The sequence below is a fragment of the Microcebus murinus genome, chromosome 16 (genome assembly GCF_040939455.1).
Source record: "Microcebus murinus isolate Inina chromosome 16, M.murinus_Inina_mat1.0, whole genome shotgun sequence".
Lineage (NCBI taxonomy): Eukaryota > Metazoa > Chordata > Mammalia > Primates > Cheirogaleidae > Microcebus > Microcebus murinus.
Genome location: NC_134119.1, coordinates 44715787 through 44741962, shown reverse-complemented (window position 1 = coordinate 44741962; position 26176 = coordinate 44715787).

Genomic DNA, 26176 nt, shown 5'->3' with positions numbered 1-26176 from the left:
TTGACTTTTAAATCCTATAGGAAATAAAGCATGGATTTCTAAACCAATATTAGAATAAAATTGGTTTTTATATTTTCCATGTATTTACTGGACATATTTATATTTTCATATGGCTTTGTATAATATTACTGTCTAATGTTCTTTTGTTTCAACTTCAAAGAGTCTCTTTACCACTTCTTGTAGAATGGGTCCAGTGGTAATAAACTCCATCAGCTTTTGTTTATCTGGGGATGTCTTAATCTCTCCTTCATTTTTGGAGGACAGTTTTGCTGGATACAGAACACTTATTTGACATTTTTTTCCTTTCAGCACTTTACATATATTATCCCATATTATCTCACTGTTTTCTTGTCCCTAGGGTTTCTGCTGTGAAATCCACTGATAATTTTCTTGAGAATTCTTTGTACCTGAAAACTTGCTTTTCTCTTTCTCCTTTCAGGATTCTCTCTTTCTCTCTCTTTGATTTCAGCAGTTTGATTATAATATGATTCAGTGTGGGGCTTTTTTGGTTTATCTTCCTTGGAGTTCTTTCATGCTTCTTGGATCTGTATGTCTGTGTCTCTTTTCAAATTTTGATTCGTAATGTTTTGTTTATTCCCTTAGGCAAAACATAAAACATCTTTAAATGGGAGCCTTACTGAGTATAGAAATGGTCTTGTCTGGCTTTGCACCCCAAAGTGAAAGAGTTTCCTTCTCATATTTTAATATTGTGATCCTGGGACTCTGGCTTGCTTTTCAAACCTTGTCCAACCTCTCTTATACAGGATGCATTCCATGTCTTCAAACACTCAGGTTAGTCTGAGGAAGTAAAGACAAACAAGTAAACCAAAACCAAAAAACAGGACTTATAGAATTCAAGTTCAAATCCATCTTATTTTTGGCTTAATTATTCAAACTCTGCAAGCTCTAATTTCTTCACCTGTGGCATTGGAACATACCTTCCTGAACCTCAGAGTCACTGTGAGGCCCAAATAATGGCAGGCAAAAGTTTTATTTCTTAAAATATTTATCATTATTAAATATGTAGCAAAAGTAGTCAGGAGACCTAGGTCTCTTTAAGTTCTAGTGTATTCCATTTTCAACATGCAGCTTCCATTTGGTGGAAGGTCCCTTCACAATGTCCTCATTATAACCCGGGACAAGGAAAGATCAAGTGGATCAAAGGGACAGAAACCTCCTTACCTATGAAGTCACAACCTAGAAGTTGTACCATGACCTGTACTCTTATCCCATTGGCCAGAAAAGAGTTACATGACCACCCCTACTATGTAAGCGGTTCGGCGGCCATATGCTCCCATCTAAGCTGCAGTGGTACTATTACTACAGGGATAAAAAGTGGTGAACAGGGGAGAATGGAGGTTGGAAGATACCTGGTTCTATAGTAAAAACCAACTGTTTTTCTCTATACTCCCATTCAACACTTTTGGGACCAGATGTGTGGATGTTTTTCCCACACCAAGCAATTCTTCAGTTCTCTGCTGATACCAACTGGGTGTCTTACGATTCAGTGAAATTCTGACACTAACTACCTGGAGTTAATGCAGATCCCACAGGTGAAGAGCTCAGTCCCACACTGAGTCCCCCCCACTTCCAGTACCAATTGTGAGTGGTGCTTTCCCAGGTTACCCACAATTTCTGTCTGATTTTGCCACAAATCAGAGGTTCTCCCAACCCCATTTTCATATTCAATAACTTGCTAGAATGGCTCACAGAACTCAGGGAAATACTTGCTTACCTTTACCAGTTTATTATATAATAGAGTAATGGATATGATATAGGATACAGGTGAACAGCCAGATAAAAAGGTACATAAAGTCCCGAAGGGTCCCAGGTGCAAGAGCTTCTGTCCGTGTGGAGTTGGGGTGTGCCACCCTCCTGGCACATGGACCCAGTCTTATAGGGATTTTTATGGAGGCTTCATCATATAAATATGATCGATTATTAACTCAATCTCCAGCTCCTCTACCCTCCATGGAGAATGGGGGATGGGTCTGAAACTCCCAAGCTTCTAATCATGTTTTGTTTTTCTGGTGACCAACCCCCAACCAGGAGCCCACCAAGAACCATCTCATTAGAACAAAAGATGCTCTTATCACTGGAAAATTCCAGGGGATTTAGGAGCTCTGTGTCAGGAACTGGAAGCAGATATTAGAAGAAAAGTTGCTTCTAGCACCCATATTGCTTAGGAAATTACAAGAGTTTCATGAGCTCTATGTCAATAACTGGGGGTATATATATATATATATATGTAATTTCACACTAGTTGTCACACATACTGAGTTACTGAGCCTTTCTGTGTCTCAGATGCTGAATGAAGTGAATTCATATATGCTTAGCTCTTGGCAAGTTTTCAATAAACTGGAGCTATTATCATTATTATTATTACTAGAATATCAATAACAATATGCATATCTCACTAAGTAGGCCTCTCCTACCCTCCATATCTTCCTGTATTTTGCTGGAATCCTACATTCCCTGGCTGAACACAGTACTCCATAGAGTCTGAGGTCCCAGGTCAACTGGGAAGAGAAGCCAGCCATAAGGCTTGCCAGATACTTGTACCCCAGGCAAACAATTGTAGAAGGTGTTCATTGAACACCACTTACTTCATCAAAGAAACACTAGTTACCATAAATACCTTGCCTGTCCTGAAACTCAGACCTGCAGCATCCATGTAATGGGATTTATTAGAAATACAGAACTTCAGGTATTATCTCAGACCTGCTAAGTCATAATCTACATTTTAACAAGATCCCCCAGTGATTCATCTGCACATTCAGATTTGAGAAGTGCAGATTTTAGCACCGATTAAGAGAACCAAGGTTCCCATGGCTGGAATATGGGCTTGTGGTTGGGACATTTCAAAAGCTAACTCACCACACTGCATGTGCCACCTGGTCTGGCACTCATGTGTCCACAAACCAACCCAGAGTGAAGATGGAGATGACTATTCTCACCTGATATCACAGGGTCCCCACTGATGTATTTAAAAGTAAATGAGAGAGATAAAGGCTTAGCCTTCTGAAGGAGAATCAGCACGTGCCTCAGCTAGGAAATCTTGGAGACCACAGGTCACTTCTCAGTACCCTCCTGGAAAGTTTTCTGAAGCTCTTGTGAAGAAATACAGAAAATGAGAGAGAAGAGGCTTAATGAGAAGCATAATTCTAATATCTATCCTTTCCCCCCTACTGTCACCAGATTTGTGACTTCAGACAAGACACTTAACATCTCTGAACCCTATTGTCAAATGGAGACTTACCTTGTTAAATGGGATTCCAATAGCTCCCCTACCTACTTCATGGGGTTGTCTAGGGCTGGACATCATGAAGTCAGCCCAGTTTCAAAATTTCTAAGTTTGCAAACATCTTACAAATGACGTTTAGCCTCTCCTTAGCTACCAAAAGTGTCAGAGGGAGACCTTCAGCCCAGGTGGTCCTTAGCTGTAAGGTCACTACATGATAACAACTAGAAATTTCTATCACCTTATGTTTTTCAAGTCTTTTACACGTATTGCACATGCATTTGCTCATTTAGTACCTCCCAAACCATGAAAAAAAGTATTGTTATTATTCTAATATAGAGATGGACATGTGGGCTGAGAATAAGTATTATTCTGAAATGAGTATATTTGTCAGTCATCATTTTCCATTTTTCTTTTCCAATCTGACTTAGAGATTCATTTCATATGTCATAGTTGTTCTTCTTCTGGAAATAGCCATCTAAAAAGTGATTTCAGATATTTGCAAATTGTACATATGGGCTTTAAGCAAGTGAGCTAGTCAATCTAGTCCTGAAAATTTAACCCATAGAAAGGACTGCTAAAAGGCATCAAAATTCCAGAGAACTTCCCCTCACTTTCTCTACAACTCCCCCAAGGGACAGAACTTTTGATGGAAAAAGACTTCTCAAGTTACAAACAAATTCAGCTCTCCAAGAAAGCAACAGTGGAAATGAATGAGAATCATAGTTAATAAGGCAAACTTCACCACTCTCCAAAGGAATTCACATAATCTCCTGAATCTGGTGGATTTCAGGAGCACTCCTCATCCCGCTCTCAGCAGGAATAAGGCTTAGTATCATAGTATTTTTGTGCTAGAGGTGACATAAGCAATGTTAGTTAAACTCTCACGTAACAGGGGAGGGAGCTGTGCCTTGTGGAGCCCAAGTGACTTGTCCAGGATTACAAATTCTGGTGTGATAGATGTGCCAATCAGAAAGTAGAAATTCTCACCCTCAATATAATGCTTTTCCAACTGACATGATTGGAATTTGTTCCTGGGAGTTATGTTTATTAGGTTATAAAAGTGTCACAGTAGGAGCTGGTTCATTCCTGGCGTTAAGCCCAGGTACAGTCTCGTAGAGGAGTTCCAGAGGCCACCATCAGCTCACTGGCTCCATTTTACCAGGCTTCTTAAAACTCCATAGAGTTATGATTTCACCTGAGGATTTGATATCACCATGGAAAGAATGTACCAAGTGACACACAGTTAAGAGTGGACAGAATTCAGGGGGTGAAGGTAAACAGCAGAAAAGAAGGAGAAGGCAAGGAGCTGGTAAGACAGGTTAGTTTACCTGATAACTATTTCTCATTTTACAAAAAGGGCTAGAACTTTATCAAGAGCAACCTAATTCTTTAAAAAAAAAAAAAAAAAGAAAGTAAAAGACCAAACTTCCATATCAAAGAAATTACTCTTCACTCAATCAATGTATTTCTGACAATTTTTCTCCAATGAAATAACTGAATTATTACTTTGTTCATTAGGTTCGGAAGTGGAAGGCATCGAAATTGTGGTTTCTCCTGTTTGTGTGGGCCAATCACAGGTGGCTGGTATTTTGCGTCCTATTTTTCATTGCCCTCGGACTCCATCTGGCCCAGATGTCTCTTCCAAGGGTTGACGGTTAAAAGGCTAAGATGAGTCCCAATAGGTGACCATTATTTTAATAAATATTTTCCTACTCATAGAAATATTCATCGATGCTTCTCTAACATTGAAAAGAGAGATTTACATTTTTAAATGTTGCATTTTGAATTAGATTATAGAAGAAATAATACGTTGACCAATTTCCACTTGCCGTTGGTTATTTGACTACTAATTTGATTGTAGACTTGTTCTTATTTGTCATTGTTGTTTGGGCTAAACTGAGCATTCAGGTGGGTTTTAAATTGCTGCTTTCAAATTGATTCATAGTCAAAATATACAGAAAATGCGTTACAGCTACTAATTAGGTCTAGTAGTAATTTTTAAAATCCTTACATTCTATTTGAAAAACAAAAGAATTGTAGACATAGAATGAAATGGTTTTTACTTCCTTTGGCTGAAAAATATAAAAGTTAAATGATATACAAAAAAGTACTATTAAAAAGGAAATAGCAAATACTTGCCTTTATAATCTTTTTCCTCTTAGAACGCACATCTAGTGAAACACGTGGGGATACTCAGTGGAGAAATACACATTTATAGCATTTTGTAGTAGAAATAGCTTGATTCAATGGCATTACCATCACATCATCTGTTTATGGGAGGCAAATTTTTAAATGGAGATCAAAACCTCAAAGATTAAATACTTTCTAATCTCCAATGTCTGAAATATATTTTAACTCCAGTTAAAAGTAGATTGCAGAAGAAACTATTTTGAAGAATAAAGAACAACTTAGTTAAAACAAGAGCTAGCCCTGAACTTTGGAAATGGAGCCTATTTTTGAATACAGGATTTTCTATTTAGACTCGAGAGTGGGCAGAACCATGCGTGGGGTTCACCAGCTACTGTAGATTTTACTTCTGAAGCTACTGAGACCTATGGGCAGGTAAGACCGTATGCACCCTCTTCTGAAGGAGCAGGACCTCATGAAAGTTCTCAGACAGCTTCATATAGAGAGGCCCCCAATGCCAGTGGGACAGCTGGGGCGCCTGCTCCCCTTCCCCTGGGCTCTGGGGCTGGCTCAGACTCCAAAACTGAACATCCATCATAGGACAGCCAACGCTCCTTTTCTGAAGACACAAGGAGTAGAAACGACAGGATTTGCAGTGCTCACCCATCCTTTCAGTCAACAGCCCAGCCATGTATTTCGCTGGCCATGCAGAGCCAGAAATGTCCCTGAGTGGTGAAAAACAGCTTCCCCACCCTCAGCCAGGCTCTGAGCCAGTGCCTGCTGCTCCTGCCCTCCAGCCTGGGCGGAGAAGAAAGGTGAGTGAGGAAGTCTTCATCCCTCCCCTCATGGAGTTGATAGGGAAAAAAGTTCTCCCAGTCACTGTTTGATGGGCTCCTAGTAACCGTGGGCTCTTCTGGAAGCTGAGCCATTTACTCCTTTTGACCTTTAGATGGAAATCTCTGCCAGCAAATCCCTTAAAATGCCTTAAGAGGAACTTTATGTGTGAAACTGACCCAATAAATTCTCAATAAGCCAGTCATGGGATCGTGAAACCGCTCGGGCGCCCGGCTCCCTCCTCCACAGAGGCAAAGAAGGTGGCCTTGTCCTGGCTCCCGTGCGGGCAGCCCACTCCCGGGGCCTGGGCAATCTGCTGCCAGCCTCGCCAGCACTCGGGACACGGCCTGATTTCCACTCCCCTGGAACATAAACCTCTCTGTTCAGCGGCGGCCACTGGCCCCAGAGTCTTTTCATTTCTCCAAACTGCCACCTCTGTTTGGATGAAATAGCATTTCAGCACATTCGAGTTCTCTATTTGAGGTGTATTTTTAGGCACAGAAAAGAGAAAACATTCCCCTGCCCAATATATTTTTCTGAGACTCATTTCTAAGATGGTAAGACAGACTTATATTTTTATGGCAAAAGCAAAAAATTATCTATTCCTATGAATTTTCTTGAACTAGATTTTAGGGATTTTAATAGCTTCCTTGGGATACTTTGTATTTAGGAAGTTTCTTGGTAATGAGATTCCAAGTTACTTTTTAAATCTGTCAGTTATAGCAGGGGTGGAAAAAATATGGTCCCTGGGCCAAATCCTGCCTCTCACCTGTTTTTGTAAATAAAGTTTTATTGGAACATAGCCACGTGTTCAATTACAGATTGTCTACCGCTGGCTTTTCTGCTACAGCAGCAGAGTTGAGAGGTTGGGCCAGAACTATATGGCCCTTTACAGAAAGTAAAATATTTACTACTCAGCTCTTTACAGAATACATTTGCTGCTGCATGTTGTGTAGCCTACAGGCCAACTTCCCGTTGTGGGCTCATGCCCTGCTCTCATTCTCACACCAAACTCCCCACACACATTTACTGTCCTTTCCAGCTCTTTCTTACTCATCCTCTAGCTTCAGTCCAGGATATTCTAAACACTGAGCCTCCTGCCCTTCCCACAGTGATTACTGACATGCTGTCCCAGCCTCAAATTCAACTTCCTGATGAATCTATAGTGAAGGAAGTGGTAGGTATGAATAACCTGCAGTTCTAACACCATGTCCCACACTGGCCATAGTCTCGTGTGTGCAAAGAGTATAAAAGTAAATGTTTGTGCGTATCTGTGTCTTAGAATGTGTTTTCCAGATTGATGAACTTTTAACCATTATGTCATAAACAATTTCCCATCTTGCTGTGTGCTAGGTGCATTGCTGGGTGCTCTCTGCTCTGCTGTTTGCTATTGGAAGCCTCCGCAGCACAGATGGTGTTATTAAGCCCACTCTAGGGCTGGCAGACTGGGATTCAGAGAGGTTAGGGTGTGTACTCACGTTTACAGAGCTAGTAAGCAGCAGAGCCAGAATCCAAAGCCAGGTCACCTTCACTCCCAATTGCCTACTAAAGGACTTCATGTCCATTGCATCACCAGAGAATAACAGAAAATAATGTGCTTTAAATATTCTAGTGGAAATATTTCTAGAACATTTTATATAATTCCCTGCTATCTCAATTAGATCATACTGATCATAAATTAATCTTTTCAGGATTCCCTAATATAGTAACTATTAATATAAGTTTTATGGCTGTGTAGAAGAATTTGAGTTACAATATGACTTATTTGCTGTGTAGACTTAGGCAACTAATTTCGCCTCTCTGAGCCTCAGCTTCCCCATCTGCATGGAGTCAGTAACACACTTGCATGGGGAATATACAATGCCGGGATGACACAGGCACATAAGAGGCATCCACTAGGTGGTTATTATAATATTATTAGATTATTGAGAATACCCTTTAACTTGGCTGCCTGAAAACCATTTAGACTTACTTTCTTGGTGCTTAGAAGTACTCCCAAGAATATCAAGCAAGTTTAAGTGATATGCTGATATTTGCACACCTGTTGCCTGTCTTCTGAACTAGGTTATGTCTTTCTGGGGGCCAGTGCCTATTTTTTCCGCTGCAGCTAGTATCTCTAGTACTGAGTATTGTTTCATGAGGATTTACTACGGTCGTTGATCAAGACTGGGAGCCCTGTCTTTAGCCCTGGCTGTCACATGGACAATAGGCAGAGATGACAGCCAGTCCCAGCATCCAGCCAGCCACAGATCTCCCCTGGACTTCCTGGGAAACAACCAGGTGACTGTAATTTCAATAACGCCCAGTGCATCAGAAAAATGTGAAGTGGCCTGCCATCTCACCCTGCTGACGTGGTTTCACATGGTCCCACCAGCAGAGGGGTGGGTCCAGGCTTTTAAAGGAGTGATTCTGAACCTACCAGAGCTCTTCAGAAAGGAACTAGATATAGGATCAGACATGGGAACTGTCTCAGTGTTCCAACAATCCTTCACAGGCCCAGGGACTCATTCTTTCCTCTGGCTCTGTGAAGCGCACGGTGGAATGGTGAGTGGTAATTCTAGGGAAGTCAGTTTCCAACTTGCCCCGAGGATGCCTGAAAGGCTTTCCCAGAGGCTGGAGCTCCAGAAGCACACGGTGGAGCCCTCCAGGTGGGTCGTGCACAGGGAACTTGTGCATTAATTAAGGCTAGGGGAAGGTTGTTTTTTTTTTTAATCCTGAAATTCTCTGACTCTACGACATTGGAAAAGTTACCCTGCGAATTCCAATGGGCCAGGGAATAAAGCCTTGACGCTTATGCCTCTTAAGGCTTTTGGCAAAGCTTTACAAGGTGCCCTCCCTCTCAGACTTGAGTATGCACTCGGGTCCCCCGGGCTCTGTTAAAATGCAGATTCTGGTTCAGTAGGTCGTGGCCCGTGATTTTGATTTTTCAATAAGCTCCCAGGTGACCCGGTGTTTGGGCCCAGGACCACACCTCAAGTAGCAGGGTTTTGAAGGTCATGTGCATTATTAGGAAGGGTTACTAAGCAATCCTCTGCCTACCCCCATCTGGAAATCAGAGTCTGTACAAGCTGCTACCCTCTCCAGCCTTTGCTTCAATTTCACCTATGTTTTCTCTGTCTAAGTGATGATGTAACTATGTCATTTCTCATTCAATCCAGAACACTTTTGGAGTGAAAAGCAGCTTTATCATGCTGGGAATAAATTGGAACTGAGATTTTTTTTCATATAAGGGCCTCTACTGAGTTTTCTTTCTTCTTTTTTCATAAAATTTATGATCTTACATCTTTATTCCAGTATTTTTTTGCTTTTACAGGTAAAGGAAGCATCCTGGGTTATCTGTCCAAAGGGAAATGGGACAAGAAGCAAAAATCTGTTCCAGCAGTAAATAAACTATTTAGGATTTGATGTGTATTCATGAGTCACGGGGGTAGGAAGAGGAACTTAACTGCACTAGGTCGGTAAACCACAAACTCTCTGAATCAATAGCGTTCCGTTTGCTGTTCTAATAATGGCAAACACCAAAGTGTACCAGGGTGGGTGTGAGGGGTTTCCTTCTTTTTTCTCTTACATGGTGTTTGAACACAGTGTTAAGTTCATTCAGAGGAGCCAGAAAAATGCTCTGCCTCACTGTCAGGGCAAGAGAATGGGGCTGGGCCGGGGACTCTGGGTGGGACATGTGTGGGAGAGAAACCGGATCTTGTCACACAGAGGGCGGGGTGCCATCTGTCCTGCTGGACCTGGACGAGATCACAGACCCTCACAGAGTGGCCAGGAGCATTCCTATATTTCATGTAATCCTCACACATAAACATGGGATGCAGTTGGGATTTGAACTCTGGACTCCTAAGCTGTTAGTTGTTTTTGTCTAAAATGGCTTTCAAGTTGCAGGAGGCTGCTGTCATCTTCCACACATTTATCTTGTAGATGAGGAACCTTGGCCCAGAGAACTAGCCTTAACCCTAACCCTAACCCTAACCCTAATCCTAACCCTATTATGCAAGGAACATAACACACCAAAGAGCAACAGAGAAGAATAAGAAGCGTATTTTTTATTTCTGGATTCATGTTTCTTTTGTTCCATGGTGCTCCTTCTAAATAATTCACGGATACACAATAGTATAAAAAGATGCACTGTTCTCATTTGTCCTTGCCCCCAGAATATGCAAATGTTCATGTATACATACTAGCACTGTGTGAGCGTGTATGTGTGGGTGAGTGTGCCTGTGTGTGCAAGGTGTTCTTGCATGTGAGTGTGTGTGCACATGAATTTGTACATATGCATGAGTGTATGTGCATTTTGGGTGATGAAAGGGAGGAAATAGTATTTATTGAGCCCCACACATGTGTCTAAGCCAAGAACTTCACCTAAATTATTGCCCTTATACACACTTGGGTTAGATATTAGCATCATCTGCATTTTTCAGGTGATAAAATTTGTGGCATGTCATTTTTAATTCAATATTTGGGTTGGATAATACAAATTACCAATTTGCAGTATAACATACTGTTTTCAGGAATCATAGTGGGTCATAATCTAAATTTTTCTAGACATGGGGATGTGTTCTAAGGCCCCTGCAATGATTTACATAAGAAACAGAGGTTCATGTCACACTGGAGTATGCAGATATGCCAGCTAGTAGACTACTGGTTAATTCCATGTGTGCCCACCATTGTTCAAGAGCACAGACTTTGGAACATGTAGACCCTGGTTGGTTCTCAAGCTTGACTGTATACCAGCAGCAAGGTCTCTGAAATGGGACCAAAAAGCAAGGGCTTCCATCCTTTTTAAGATGTCCTGCCATTGTTAGAATCACAGTTTTTGGCAGCCATTCTATATACAATCAAGAATGCAAACTGCATTTTTTGCTTGGATTAAATAAAACACAATATGGCAATTAATGCCATGTAATTTATTAGAGTATATCATATGAAATTGCCAATATCCAACCATGTTCTTTTCCTACAAAATGATTGTTTTATATGGTTCATCCTGATCTTTAATTAAACAATGAGAAAGAGAGAAATAGCCATAAGGAATTGGCAAACATCTCAGGAAAATTAATCTAGACAAGCAGGGAGTATTGTCACCAGTTTTCCAAGCAGATCCCAATGATCCACCACTTTCTTTTTTTTTTTTTTTTTTTTGAGACAGAGTCTCGCTTTGTTGTCCAGGCTAGAGTGAGTGCCATGGCGTCAGCCTAGCTCACAGCAACCTCAATCTCCTGGGCTCAAGCAATCCTTCTGCCTCAGCCTCCCGAGTAGCTGGGACTACAGGCATGTGCCACCATGCCCGGCTAATTTTTTCTATATATATCAGTTGGCCAATTAATTTCTTTCTATTTATAGTAGAGACGGGGACTCGCTCTTGCTAAGGCTGGTTTTGAACTCCTGACCTTGAGCAATCCGCCCGCCTCGGCCTCCCAGAGAGCTAGGATTACAGGCGTGAGCCACCGCGCCCGGCCGATCCACCACTTTCAAAGAAACCCCCCTTGCATTTTGCTCATCATGAGTTCAGCTTGTACAAAGAATGGGGTGTGTAGCTGAGACTCAGAATTAGGGGTTCAGTATTTTAAAACAAATCCAAATTTCTGGTGGATGGGAATCGCTGGGGAAGGAAGAAGGAGTATCCCAGTAGCTGCACCTGTGGATTTTTGTGGATCTGAGGCCCAACCTTCTGTAAATGAATATTCTAAAAATTCTCCTTCAATCCCTTGTTGGCTACGTTTTATCTTTTAGTCTAGACTAAAAGCTCCACACAAAGTCCACACAAAGCTCAAGCTTTGTGATCTCAGGATCTTTTTACACTTTTACAAATTATTGGGGACTTAAAGAGTTTTGGTTTGTGTGGGTTACATCTATTGATAGTTAATGTATTATTCATAATACTCTGAATTTAAAAAAAAAAGAAAAGGAAATTTCAACAGAGACATTTAAAATACATTAAAAATGTATTTCTAAACCCATTCTATGTAACAAAAACAGAAGAGTTTTATAAAACATACTATGCTTTCCAGGGTGAAAAGAGTGATGCTGCTTCACATCTTTGCCTTCTCTTTAAATGCTGGCTTAATAAAAGACAACTGGATTCTCATGTCTGCTTCTGCCTTCAGTCTGTTGAAATATTGCATGTCACCTCACCTCTCAAAAACTCCACTGTACACTTGTGAGAGAATCAAAATGGAAAAAAGCAAGTAATTTCTCAGGAGCACAGTGTTGTGAAAATCATTTTGCACTTACAGACTTCCTGAAACAATCCTCAGGACCTCAAAGGTGTCTGGACCATATATTCAGAGCCAATCATCTAGGGTGTATTCTTTTTTAATTAATATACTTTGCTTCTTAGAACAGTGTTACACCCATGACAGTATTGAGTCTGTTGTGCAGCAGGGACTGAGAGTCTCCATTCACTGTTTTCTATTGTCTAAAACACACTCAGTCTTCTAATTAAAAGTTCAAACTCCTTAGCAGGCGTACAAAGTCCTTGAAGGTCCGACAGCCTCCTCTCTGCCATGCCCTCCCAGTCTCCAATTTTAGCTGCACAGAATCACAGCCAAAGTCCTGCCTGCTGCTCAGGAAGGTCTGGTTGTCCCAAGCCACTCCAGCCTAGGGACAAGCCTGGTATTAGCCCGGCCATAGTCAACAGAATTTCTCTGGCTCCCTCCTCCATGCAGCACTGCAAGATTTCCAGCCTTCTGCAAAGTTTCCTCTTCTTTCTTCCTCAGTTCCCCAGGTGCAGTCCAATATGCCCTGCTAATAATTCTTCTCTAGTAGATTGTGATTTTCAGGATGGCAGGGACAGCATTTGTTTTACAGGAATATTGTCAGCACTGTTTTGCAATTGCCAGCTCAGTAAACATTTGTTGAGTAAATGGATGAATGAATGAATGAATGAATGCTAAATGACCACAGCCACAATAATGCTGAGTCCACCACCAAGGTACTCCATTGTTATCTACCCGCTTTTACAGACAAAGACATGCTTCTCCCTGAAAATGACTCAGAGAATGAATGTGTGTGTGTGTGTGTGTGTGTGTGTGTGTGTGTGTGTGTGTGTGTGTGTGTGATGGAACAGGCAGTGAGCCTGCCCTGCTTCACTCTGAGGAAGTTCTCCAAGTTGACAACCCCCCCTGAGGCTGGCCCGGCCAGCCCTCTGAAAGTTTCCTGGGTCATCAGGCCCCTGGAAGACTGCCCTGTCCCGTCGGAAGGTTGAGTGCTGGTTGGGTGTCCTTTGTTGGTGACCTAGGACAGGAGTCAGGTGAGGACTGACAACACTTTAGGATGGAGCTTTTCCTCCCAGGTGTTCCTGGGTGGGGGAACACCTTATGAAATGATGACACCCAGAGTGGTGACCAGACTCTCGTCACAGTCAACCTGAAGGATGCACCATGACCACCCCTACTCCTCACCCGTTGTTGACTTGGCACCTACTTCTCCTTTTGAAAGACATGGCTGGAATACTTAATTTTCTGTCCACCATACATGGACCCTTAAATATTCATATCAGGGAAGGACTGGTGGAATCCACGTAGAAGGTTCTGAGGCCCCCGGAGTGCCCACACGGAAGCGTGCACTGCCCTGTTCTCCAGCCCCCAGCCACGTGTGGGTAATGAGCAGCTGAGATGGGGTCAGTGTGACTGAGGAACTGAATTTGTAATTTATTTAATTTTTATTATTCTTAAATTTAAATTTAAGAACTTATACTTAAGTCAGTCATTGGAAAACTTTTAAGTATATTTAGAACAAGTAGAGTATATGAATCTACCTTTTCAACGGTGAATTTTATGACATCTAAATACAGGTCAATATTTTTGATGAAATTGTATCCTAATTGAGATGTACAATAAGTGTAAAAGATTTACCAGATTTCTGAAACTTTGTATGAAAAAAAGAATGTAAGAATGGAAAGTATCCCATTAATATTTGACGAGTGGATTACATGTTGAAATGGTGATATTTTGGGTATATTGAGTTACATTTAATTTATTACGAATTAATTTCACCTGCTTCCTTTTACTTTTTTTAATGTGGCTACTGGGAAATGTGACATTGCCTGTGTGGCTTGTGTCATCTCCCCGTCAGGCAGGGCTGCTGTAGGACCTGCACGTGGTGGCCCTGTTGGGACCCCCTGGTAGACATTAAGAAGCAGCCTTGTCTCCACCCCAGAGCATCTGGAGTTCAAACTTCACTCGGAGTTGAAGCGGGAAGTTTCCCTGGTGGAGCGTATTTGTTTGCTTTCCGTTGGTGTCTGAATGAGAACTAGCCCAGAGTGAAACTCCACATGTGCTGTAAAGCCAGGTGACATTAGTGATCTCAAGATCATCACCATAGATGAAGCATTTACAAAGGGCCAGGCGCTGTCCGGGTGTTTTAGGCTCCATACAGCATCGTATCTTTCCTATGAGATAGGATCCGTTATCATCCCACTTTAGAGAAAGGGAAACTGAGGCTCAGAGCAGTTGAGTGACGTGCGTGGGACTCCAAGCATAATCTGAATGTATATTTGTCAAACCCAAACCCTTCCTTCCCCTTCTCCCCCTGGAGGAAGGATCCGTTTGCAGGAGGGAGACGGATCAGGAGACCCTGCTTGTTGCTTTTGCTTTCTGGTTCTGGGCCTAGAAGACCTTCTCTTTCTTTGATGTCACTTATACCTTGGTCTCAGACCCAAGGGTTTGGGTAAGACTGAGTTGGGTTCAAATCCCAACGCTGTTCCTTTCTAGGAAATTGTTTAGCCTTTTAATTGTCAGTTGTCTTATCTTGAAAAGGGCTAGTCATCCGGGCAGCGCTGAGGAAAGAGCGAGTGATTCCTGCCGGCGACCACGGCCGGCTCTCGGCGCTCTAGGACGAGCTGTTGCTCGTGTTCACTCACCATGAGGTCAAAGGAGACTTCCTGGAGTGTAAGTGGATTTCTACAATATCCCTACTGGTAGATTCCCATTTCTTAGATTTTGCAATTAATGACCACAAATGGATTTTTAAAATATACATAGTCGCTTTATAGCTTAGGTTTGGGAACTTCAGATGCTGAGCCTTGCTTCTGCCTTTCACATGGAAAGAACACACTGAGCAGCCCTTTGCCAGCCTCCCCGCAGCTGGTGCAAGGCAGACATGGAGAATCCAAAGCCGCAGAGCCACACGGTGGGGAGGGGCAGGTACCTCTGGCTCCTACTGTCCTGCACTCTCTGTGTTGACAGCAACATCAGAGATTCGTCCTAAGATTTTTTTTTTTCATTTTTTACTATCACAGGCCTCAGTACTTACATGAGCTCCATGGGAACACAACTCCATTCCATTCCACAGGCGCGTTCAGCATGTCTGGGGGCCAGACGGCCTTCGTGGTCACTTCTCCTACTCCCACGTTCTACCAGGAGGAAAATGGGCCCCACAACGTCAGTGCCCCGCCCTGGGGCAGGTTCACAGCAGAAGCAGGACCAGAACTCAGAATCCCCCGCCTTTGCTTCTTCCTCTGCTCCCTGCAGCCCACGTGCCAGTGCAGGTGTGTGCACACACGTATGTGCGTGCAAGTGTGTATTTATGTGCATAGTTCAACCATTTAAAGCTAAGTAAAAGAGAGTATGCCCTTTGGCTTATAAATACTTGGGTGCATATTTCCTAAGAACAAGGATGTCCCTCTACATAACCCTAACAGCACTAGACACCTCACGTTCCCTATGGACACTGGTGTTTCTACAGGGCAGTGACTTCTCTAGTCTAAGATTGCCTCCCTGTTGGACTCAGAAAAGGGGCCACAAAAGTGGGTAACTTTATGTTTTGTCCTCCCTCTCCCGTCATTCTGGAATTACCCAGGGAAGGCTGAGCCTGGAGAAAGCTGGAACCTGGGAACAGCTGGCAGACGCAAGCCCTGAGCAACTCAGCACACATTGTAGCCTCATCTGCTTTTCCTTTTAAATTATTGTCTCCTTTTTGTAATGTAGGGATAGGGAGAGTCAAATCTCCACTCTAGAGTTTCGGAAGAGCACCCCAGCTCTGCACAAAACGTTCACAGGTGGGTGATGGGCAGTAAAGGAAGGGGAAAGAATGCAACCCCCTGGCCAGAGATGAATTTAACAACAACAACAACAAAAGATCTCAGCATTCCTTTTGAGAATTATTCTCCCCTCTCCTTATCTCCCTACAATCACATGCACTCAAGCTCACCTTCATCTCTATTTAATCCTCAACTCATCTTAAAAGGCAACTCTCCTTTATTAACCTCCCAACAGGTTCAAGGAGGGGTGTCTTGTGTCAATTTGCTGGTGTAACACACCCCCTGGTGGTCACAACCACCCAAGGTCTTAAGCAGTATTAAACAACTGCAGCCCTTAAAAAGTATGAAGCCAACGATAACTAGAATCTACATAGAACTCAGGAAAGCCAGCAAGAAAAAATCAAATAACCCCATTAAAAAGTGGGCAAAGGACACGAACAGAAACTTTTGAAAAGAAGATAGACTAATGGTCAACAAACATATGAAAAAATGCCCAATATCTCTAATCATCAGGAAAATGCAAATCAAAATCAGGAGATTATCACTAAACTCCAATGAGAATGGCTTTTATCAAAGTGACACAAAACAACAAATGTTGGCGTGGATGCAGAGAGAGAGGAACACTCATACACTGCTGGTGGGACTGCAAACTAGCACAACCTCTGTGGAAAGCAATATGAAGACACTTCAAAGAACTAAAAGGAGAAGTACAATTTGATTCGGCAATCCCACTAAGGGGTATTTATCCGAAGGGGGGAAAAAGGCATTTTGTAAAGAAGACATCTGCACTTGAATGCTTATAGCAACACAATTTGCAATTGCAAAGATGTGAAAACAACCCAAGTGTCCATTGATACATGAGTGGATTAATAAAATGTGGGATATGTATACCATGGAATACTACTCAGCCATAAAAATTGATGAACTGCCTCTTGTATTAACCTGGATGGAACGGAAGCCCATTCTCCTAAGTGAAGTATCACAAGAATGGAAAAACAAGCACCACGTGTAGTGTACTCGCCATTAAATTGGGACTAATTGATCAGCACATATGCACATGTGGAAGTAATATTCATGGGTTGTCTGGCAGGTGGTGGGGAGGGGTGGGTAAATTCACACCTAACGGGTGCAAAAATTAAGTCCTGATTCAAACTCCAGGCCCAGCATTCACTGATGAGTAGAAATTAGAATATTATTATTCATTTCCCTTTGTTTTCTACACTGTCCCATAAGGACAGTGGCTGCCTCCTCATAGGGGGCACTGCTTCTTGAGAGCAGGAATCCCATCTGTCTGCAGCCATTGGTCTGTCCTTAGAGCCTGAGACCCCAAACCAACTTATCATGTCAAACAACACTGAGAATAAGCGAAATGAACTTAATTATAAAACAAAGGAGCAGGCAAAAATAACTTCCAGGAAATTTCTGCCCCTGGAAATTGGGACTCTGAACCAACCACAGAACTTACTTCTCAAGATTGACAATAGCTCATCAAGACTCATTTCATTGCCCTCACCTGGCTGTGCTGCCAATGTATAGCTGATCAAGTCAGAAAGTCTGCCCAGTGGCTCCAAAATCTGCCTTAAAAACTACTCTTGCCCCAACACCCAGCCAACATCCTTTCCGGCCTGCCCTTCTGAGATCCTATGCTCAGGGGCTGCCCTCTCTTCCTGCAGCAGGTGTAACAAACTTAGCTTTGCTGGATCAACAGTTCTTTCTGGCATTTCTGGGTACTCAACAGAAGACATATCTAACACGCAGTGAACCCTAGCAGACACTGGTTGCCCTACCCCCCTAGCCCTCTCTTGCAGTATGAATGCCCTTCACTGGACAGGCCATGAGAAGAACATTATTGTGAACCCTATTTCTATGACTCACAAGCTCTATAACCTTGGGAAATTTGCCTAACCTCGCCAAGATTGAGTTTCTTTTCTGTCAACTGGAGATCAATAATAGTCCCCACCTTACATATTTTCTATAAGGAGTAAAAGAGCAAAGTGACATTCTCAGTTATGGCTGGTATTCCTCAAAATTTTCTTTATTGGGGTATATCTACCCCACTGGGTGCAAAGGAAATATAGGTATTTCAGTGACCTTTGGCTTTCTTAGTTTTTCCTGAAGTTTTACTATTAAAAGGCATCCAAAGACCCCAATCCAATTTTAGGTTAATTTACAGCTAACCTGGAGACAGGTGGTCACCTGGGCCTCACATTGCCCAGGGAGTGAGAATGCATATGGGAATCAATTCAAAGAGGTGGAAATAACTCTGAAGCCTAAAGAAGAAAGTTGCATTTCCCCAGAAAAATAAAGAATGCAGGGTAGATTCACACGTCTTGGCCAACAGAATCCTTGGCAGTGGCATTTAGTTCTCCCACAGAATGGAGGCTTGAGAAATATTCCAGAGTGTGAAACCATCTGTGTCCAGGAAGATCCCAGAGCCTATGGAATAGCTGGGTTTGCTCTTTTTAAAGAGGACACGTGAGCCTCAGAGGGGCTGCATTCTCCACAAAGAGCCCCATACTTTAGGGTTTGGTCACACCTTCCATATTATTCCTGGCAGCACAGTCTCAGAGCAACTGGTCAATAAGGCATGGCCCCTGGCATTCTGGGTGTGAGGTTCTGAGGTCTAAGTTTAATATAAATTGTAATAACCAACTGCCAAGTGGTAAGTTACAGAATTCAAATGAAACTAGCAGAGCGTCTGGAGATTTTACTAGGGATGTAATGGTCTCAGTGGGACTAACATAATCTTGATTTTTTTTTTTTTTTTTTTTTTTTGAGACAGAGTCTCGCTTTGTTGTCCAGGCTAGAGTGAGTGCCATGGCGTCAGCCTAGCTCACAGCAACCTCAAACTCCTGGGCTCGAGCGATACTTCTGCCTCAGCCTCCCGAGTAGCTGGGACTACAGGCATGCGCCACCATGCCCGGCTAATTTTTTATATATATATCAGTTGGCCAATTAATTTCTTTCTATTTATAGTAGAGACGGGGACTCGCTCTTGCTCAGGCTGGTTTCGAACTCCTGACCTCGAGCAATCTGCCCGCCTCAGCCTCCCAGAGAGCTAGGATTACAGGCGTGAGCCACCATGCCCGGCCACAATCTTGATATTCTCTCCTAGGAACTACTAAATCAAGCCTGGGAATATCTTTTGCCACTCAAACCCACCCAACAAGAAAGCTGTGTCTGATAGCCGTTTCCTGGCTGTTAAAAAAAATCTAAAGGTAAACAAACAAACAACAACAAAAAGAAAAATACAGGAAGGAAGGAAGAAGAGATAGAAAGAGAAAGAGGGAAAGAAAAGGAGGGAGGAAAGGAGGGAGAGAGGAAGGAAGGAAGGAGGAAGGAAGGAAGGAGGAAGGAAGGAAGGAGGAAGGAAGGAAGGAAGGAAGGAAGGAAGGAAGGAAGGAAGGAAGGAAGGAAGGAAGGAAGGAAGGAGGGAGGGAGGGAGGGAGGGAGGGAGGGAAGGAAGGAAGGAAGGAAGCTCAGTTTTGACAGGGTAATGAAAATCATTCTAATTTTTTTTTAAGAAAAAGCAATTTTCATAAATGGTGTACCACTAATGAAACATGTCAGAGGTCCTCATTAAGCCACGGAAGTCAGGGGCACTTTTGCAACAGAGCCTCTGCTGAGAACAGGTTTGTTAGTCGAGGTGAAAAGTCCCCCCAACAGCCCCTTTCCAGTAACCCATTCAGTGAATCCAGCATTGAGAATTTCAGATTCCCCATGAAACCCGAAAGCAATTATCTTGGATTAGCAGGAGATCAGAAACAGTTTACCTCAAGTATTGTTTTCTAAACCCAGCGGGCTGGTGAAATTATTATCTGGTAATAATTCCAAAAGCCCTGACGGAAACTGGCAACAATTGTTCAAACTGGGGAGGAGAAATATTAAGACCATGCCAGGACATATATACCTTTGATAGCACGATACAGTTTAAATGGACTTTTCTGATATTTGTCTTCGTTTCTGAAAACGCATGAAGGCCCCAGTGAGAGGGCTCCACCTTGGCTCTTAGGCAACTTCTCAGAACTCGGCGCATCAGGAAAAGGTTTGTTGGTACTTAGATGCCGGACAGGTGATGCTTTGAAACAACTCCGCTACGTTTGTTTACGGTTTTGCTTCATGTATTTCAGAAAGACAGTACCGTTGAAAGGAAAACATAGACATCTAAAGTTAACCTAACTCAACCCTCTGACAGATAGTCAACGAACGGTAGTAAGTATTGGGCCAGACATTACAAAATCAGGCATTTAGTTGTGAGAAATTCTTTTAAATTAAATACCCTCTTATATGTATTTTATGAGGAAAAAATGAGGCATGCCAGTGAAAAAGACTGTAAAATGACAAAGAGCTGTAAAAAAAAAATTAAGGTCATAATTACTTCTAAATATTTTTCAGATCATGAAGAGGTCCCAATGAGGTGAATAGTTTACTTATCAAAAAGATACCATTTACATGTGACTTCCAGAGAAATTAGGGCCACTCAGAATGTTTTCTTGCTCCAGAGCGGGCATCCCTTTGGTTTAGAAATTGGGCTTTTAGCAACCCAGTCCAGTATGAAATTCCTGGCGCCTGGTGCACTGTGTGTCGCTTCGGGAGGTGGTGGCAGGGCGGTGACCTCCGAACACCCAGCTAATTCTCTAAGCCAGGCGGCCGTTCTTAGGACTCCCTTACTGGAATGGGGATACTATTTAAGCCCAATTCCTAGATTGCCTTCTCTGTCTAGACTAAAAATCCACTTTATCTCACTAAGAAAATTATCAAGTCGTTTTTATTATCGTATTTGCAAAAGTCACGAATTTGGGCAGGCAGTGCAGACATTTATTGCATTTGACTTGAACTGGCAGTTGAGATGCTATGAGTCGCGGTTGAGTTTTTAAAGAAGGCTGCAACACAGACGTTGTTCTATGGCGCCCCCAAGCGGACGCGTGTAGGTACGTCCGCTCTGCGTGGCACTGCTGGGAAAAGGGAAGAATTAGGTCTTCAGTCTGCATGTAAGGATGTCTCTATAGCCAGGAAGGAAAACGTGTATCATGCAATGATGGAAATGACTGTAATATTGGTGTCATGTGTAAAAGCCAAGACCTCAAGGATTCAGTGTTAACACTGATGGGTGAAAACGGGCAGAAACTAGGTCAAATTGGCATTTTTCAGCCACGACTTCATGTAGGACTTCCGCAGTACGTTCCCTATACAGTCCCATGGTCATAACTAGTTGTGTTCTGACTGCAGAACATGCTCTCTGACCACGACCAGTGTGTTCATGCCCTGGAGTAGATGATCTATTCTTTGACCAGACCTTTCCTATAACAGAGTGATCTCTACAGGGAAAAGGAAGTTATACGAGTGCTTACTTTATCTTGTGCGCATCTGATCTTCTGAACAACAGCATAAAACACCCACTTGTTGTTTTGTAAGATTTTTGCAAGGTAATTCAAAACTTTAAATCAGGCATTGGCAAAAAAAACCCCTCTATAGAATAAATATTTTATGCTTGTAGGTCAAGAGGGAAAATTCCAGAATATTATCTAGGTAATCATATAACTGTTTAAAATGTAACAATTTTAAAAGGTAAAAACCTTCTGAGCTCCTGGGCCATAGGAAAAAGGTAGTTGGCTGGATCTAGTCCACAGGTCCTAGTTTTCTGATTCCTGGTCTAGATTATGATTTACTATAAAAGATTAATGTATAAAGTGCTATGACTCAATGTTATTGCAAACACTGCAGCTCTTTTGCTTTCAGAATGGTCCATCCTTACACTGGGCGAAGACAGTGGTGTTCTTCACTCCATAAATCCAGAGCTTGACCTCTGGGCCACAGAAAGGAGACCCATGTCAGACTCACCTGTTTCCTGAACACCTGCTCCTCACCAGCCAAGTCAGGCATCCAAGGCCCCATCTCTGAAAGCTCTGATCCTCCGATTGATGAAATGAGAGGGCTCACCTGAGGAGCTGACAAACAGATGTGAGGTGAGCAAAGACTTGTAGTGGGTTGACCTATAAGCTCAAGATGCTGCGCCCTGTAGGACAGGAACTGTATCTGGCACACTGTGGCCACAAGCAACTGCACTCATGCGTTAGTTCGCTGCACTACTGCTGATGAAGACTACTGTGTGCTTGTACTGTGCTAGGTGCTGGGAGTGGAGCAGTAAGCAAGAAAGCGAATGTTCTAGATTCCATGGAGCCTATGTTTAAGTGAGGCAACACCAACAACATGCAAGTAGACAAAAAAATCAAGATGGTTTCAAATGCACACTGGAAGAAAATAAAACAGGGTGACGTGATAGTGTCACTGGAACAGTGGGGAGAGGCTGAGACTTAGAAGGAGCAAGTTGTGAGAAAGAGCAGGAAGATCAGACAGCAGAGCAAATGCAAAGGCCCTGAGGCAGGAACAGACAGATAAATAATAACATAGGAATTTGGATCAGGAAGTGCTCTCAAGAGCAGGATGTTTGGTGGAGGTAGAGGCCTTTTATTCAGGCACTGAAAGAAGAAAGACTGGGAAGTGCTGCCTACAGGGCTAAGTTTTATAAATCCTGGGAAATGGTATGAGCAAAGGCAGAGGATCCTGGGGAAATAATTAAGTTAGGAAACAATTTAGAGACCAGTTCGTCAGCACCAAGGTTTGTGAATTGCATTAGGGTGCAGTAGCAAGCAAGGACTAAGAGCTGGCCCAGAGATGAGCAGCGGGACCCAGGTCAAGAGTTCTTTGTCCTGGAGGTGACAGGAAGGATGCAAAGAGGCTGTCCTGCATTGAGTTGTGGCAGATTCTCCTTGCAGCACTGTTTAGGATGGGTTGGAAGGGCTAGATAATGGAAGCTTTTTTTTCTTATTTTGCAATCCCCAAATTTAATCAGAGCTTTGTGTCTGGGAAAGCAAAGCATCACCGATTCCCTGAGATATTTTGGGGTGCCAGCATGACTCTGTAGGTAGCCCCCCAACACACACACGCTGCACTGCCCTGGAGAAGCTGATTCCCCCATGGCTGAGTCTGACAATCCAGGCTGAGAACCTTGGTCTTGACTTTCTGGAGATGAAACTCCAGCATGTGGCTCAGAAAGCTCTGAGGATGGAGGGTCCACACTGTACCCACACGCATCCCCAGATGTCAACAGTAGGAAAAGAGAGAGAAGAGGGACTGAGGGAGCCCCTGAGGAGTTGGGATCCAGCATCTCAGGCTCCAACTTGGCTCAGAGACTGGTTAGGCTGTGCAACCTCTGGGTAAGTGACTTAACCTCTCTGGGCATCAGTTCCCTCCTCTTTGGGCTTCCCCAACCCCAATTCCAAGAATACAGAGTAAGGATTGGTGTCTATGTGTGTCCACTAAAATTACCTTGGGAATTTTTTTTAAAAAAAATACCAATTCTTGGTCCAACCAAAGAAGAGCTGAATCAGAATCTCTGGGGGAGGGATCCAGCATTTGCATTTTTTAAAAGCCGATGATGCTAATTTGCAGGTAGAACTGAGAACTGTTAGGCAAAGGTGCCACGGGGGCGACCAGTATCTTGGGTGCCCAAGGAAGCACCAATTTCTAGGCCAGGTTGGAAAATACACAGTTCAGCGCTGATCTCCACTCCCTCTGCAGGCTGGGCAGGCGAGCTCTCCAGGTGGGGGACTGGTAGTGATGTGAACTCATTTCATTGTGATTTCTGTTATTAAAACATACATAAGTTCATTTATTTATACATTATATGGTATTAAAGAGAGAGTCTAAAGGGCCCCAAAGCATATCACTTCTTTGTCTAACCCCACTACCTGCTGCAGCCTGTGCCCTGGGGGCCTAGTCAGTGGAGCAGGTGACACTGTCTAACCACACCTGGCTTCCCAGAGAGAGAGGATGCAGAAGCAGACCTGGGAGTCAGGAGCTCATCCTGTGCCCAAATTGGCTGCGGCAGAGGTTAACTTGAATGTGTTGTCTCTAAATCTGAGAAAACCCCATTACAATGTTGTAATTATCGTCTCAGAAATTCTGTTTTATGCAAATATACTCAAAGGTGAAAGCAAAGTGGAAGGATGCTCTAGAATTCATTCCCAGGCAGGGGGATTTGAGAGCTATGGGGGTGGTAAGGTCAGCTTATGCCTGCTTCATGGCCTGCAGTCCTAACAGGGTTCTTGATGGCTTCTTCCCCTTCCTAAGGGGACGAAGCTCTGGGTTATTCCACTGCAGGCCAGGGCACTGTTTCCTCACCTCAGTGCACTGTTATCCACCTCTTCTAGCTTTTGTGCTTTGCTAGTTCTCTGTCCCTCATTGCAGCTCTTAGGTGAGACTGAGAAGCTGGTTTATCACCAAGGAAGGACCCAGAAGCAGGAGGCACAATAAAAACCGCTGCTGCTCCACCGACCAGAGAGCACTTGCTGGGGCTGAGGCCGCAGAGGACATCTTTGTTTCATGGCGAGTGACATCTTATTTGATCTGGGTTCCTTCCCTGACTAGCTCAACCTGAGCAGGGCTGTTTTGTTTTCCTTCTGTTAATATTAATAGATTGTCTTCTGGAGCACCCAGTTCAAATGGAGTTTTCAGGGAAGTGGAGTCACTTCGGGCAAGGAGAATGAGTCCAGAGACCAGTAGCTGGTGGCAACAACTAACCCATCAACACCAACAATTGGTAGGAGGACTGTTCTACAGCCAGGGAGAAGCTGCCCAGTGAAGGACAGAAGTCCCTACCCCAACCACAGGACAGCCCTGGTGTCCACAACATCAAGAGCTGTTCCTTTAGGGCAGCACATAGAAGGCCCTTAAAATACTAGAACAAGTTGATCATCCGGATTAGCCCTTTGTTGTATTATATTTTTGATTAATAAATAATAATTGTATATATTTATGGGGTACAAGGTGATGTTTTGATACATATATACATTATGGAATGATCAAATCTTCAAATCAGGCTAGTTAACATAGCTATCACCTCAACTATTCATCATTTCTTTGTGGTGAGAACGTTTAACATCCTCTCTTTTAGTTATTTTGAAATATACAATAACTGATTATTAACCGTAGTCACCACACCATGCAAGACCTCACCAGAACCTGTTCCTCCTAATGGAAATTTTGTACCTTTGGACCAATGTCTCCCCTTTCCCTGTCCACCTCACCCCTCAGCCCCTGGCAACCATTCTCCTCTTTCTATGACTTTTACTTTTAGATTCCACATATCAGTGAGAGTATAAGGTATTTCTTGCATTTGACCCCAAAAGCACAGACAGCCAAAACCAAAAATAAAGGGGATTGCCTCAAATTAAAAACTTCTGTGCAGCAAAGGAAACAGTGCAGAGTGAAAACTTTCAAACCATACATCTGATAAGGGGTAACTATCCAACATATATAAGGAACTCACACACCTCAATAGCAAGAAAACAACCTGATTAAAAACTGAACAAAAGATCTGAATAGACAATCCTTATAGAAGATTAAAAATGACTGCCAGGCACGTGAAAAACTCACCATTTTTTAATCACCAGAGAAATGTAAATTCAAACCACAGTGAGATACTACCTTACACCTGTTAGATTGGCCATTATCAAAAAGATGAAAGATAACAAGTGTTGGCAAAGATGTGGAGAAGGGAACCCACATATGCTGTTGGTAGGAATGTAAATCAGGGCAGCCCTTGTGAAAAACAGCATGAAGTTTCCTCCAAAAAATAAAAATAGAACTAAAATATGATCCAGCAACTCCACTTCTGGATACATATCCAAAAAAAAAAAAAAATGAAATCAGCATGTTGAAGAGATACCTGCATTTCCATGTTCAGTGTAGAATTATTCACAATAGCCACAATATAAAAACAGCCTGAGTGTCTATAAATGGATGAACAGACTTTAAAAATGAGTTGTATATATACAGTAGAATACAATTCAGCCTTAAAAACACAGGGAATTGTGTCATTGTGACAACATGGATGAACCTAGAGGACATTATGCTTAGTGAAATAAGCCAGGCATAGACAGACAAATACCATGGCTTAGCTTTGTTGCCCAGATTCAAACAGT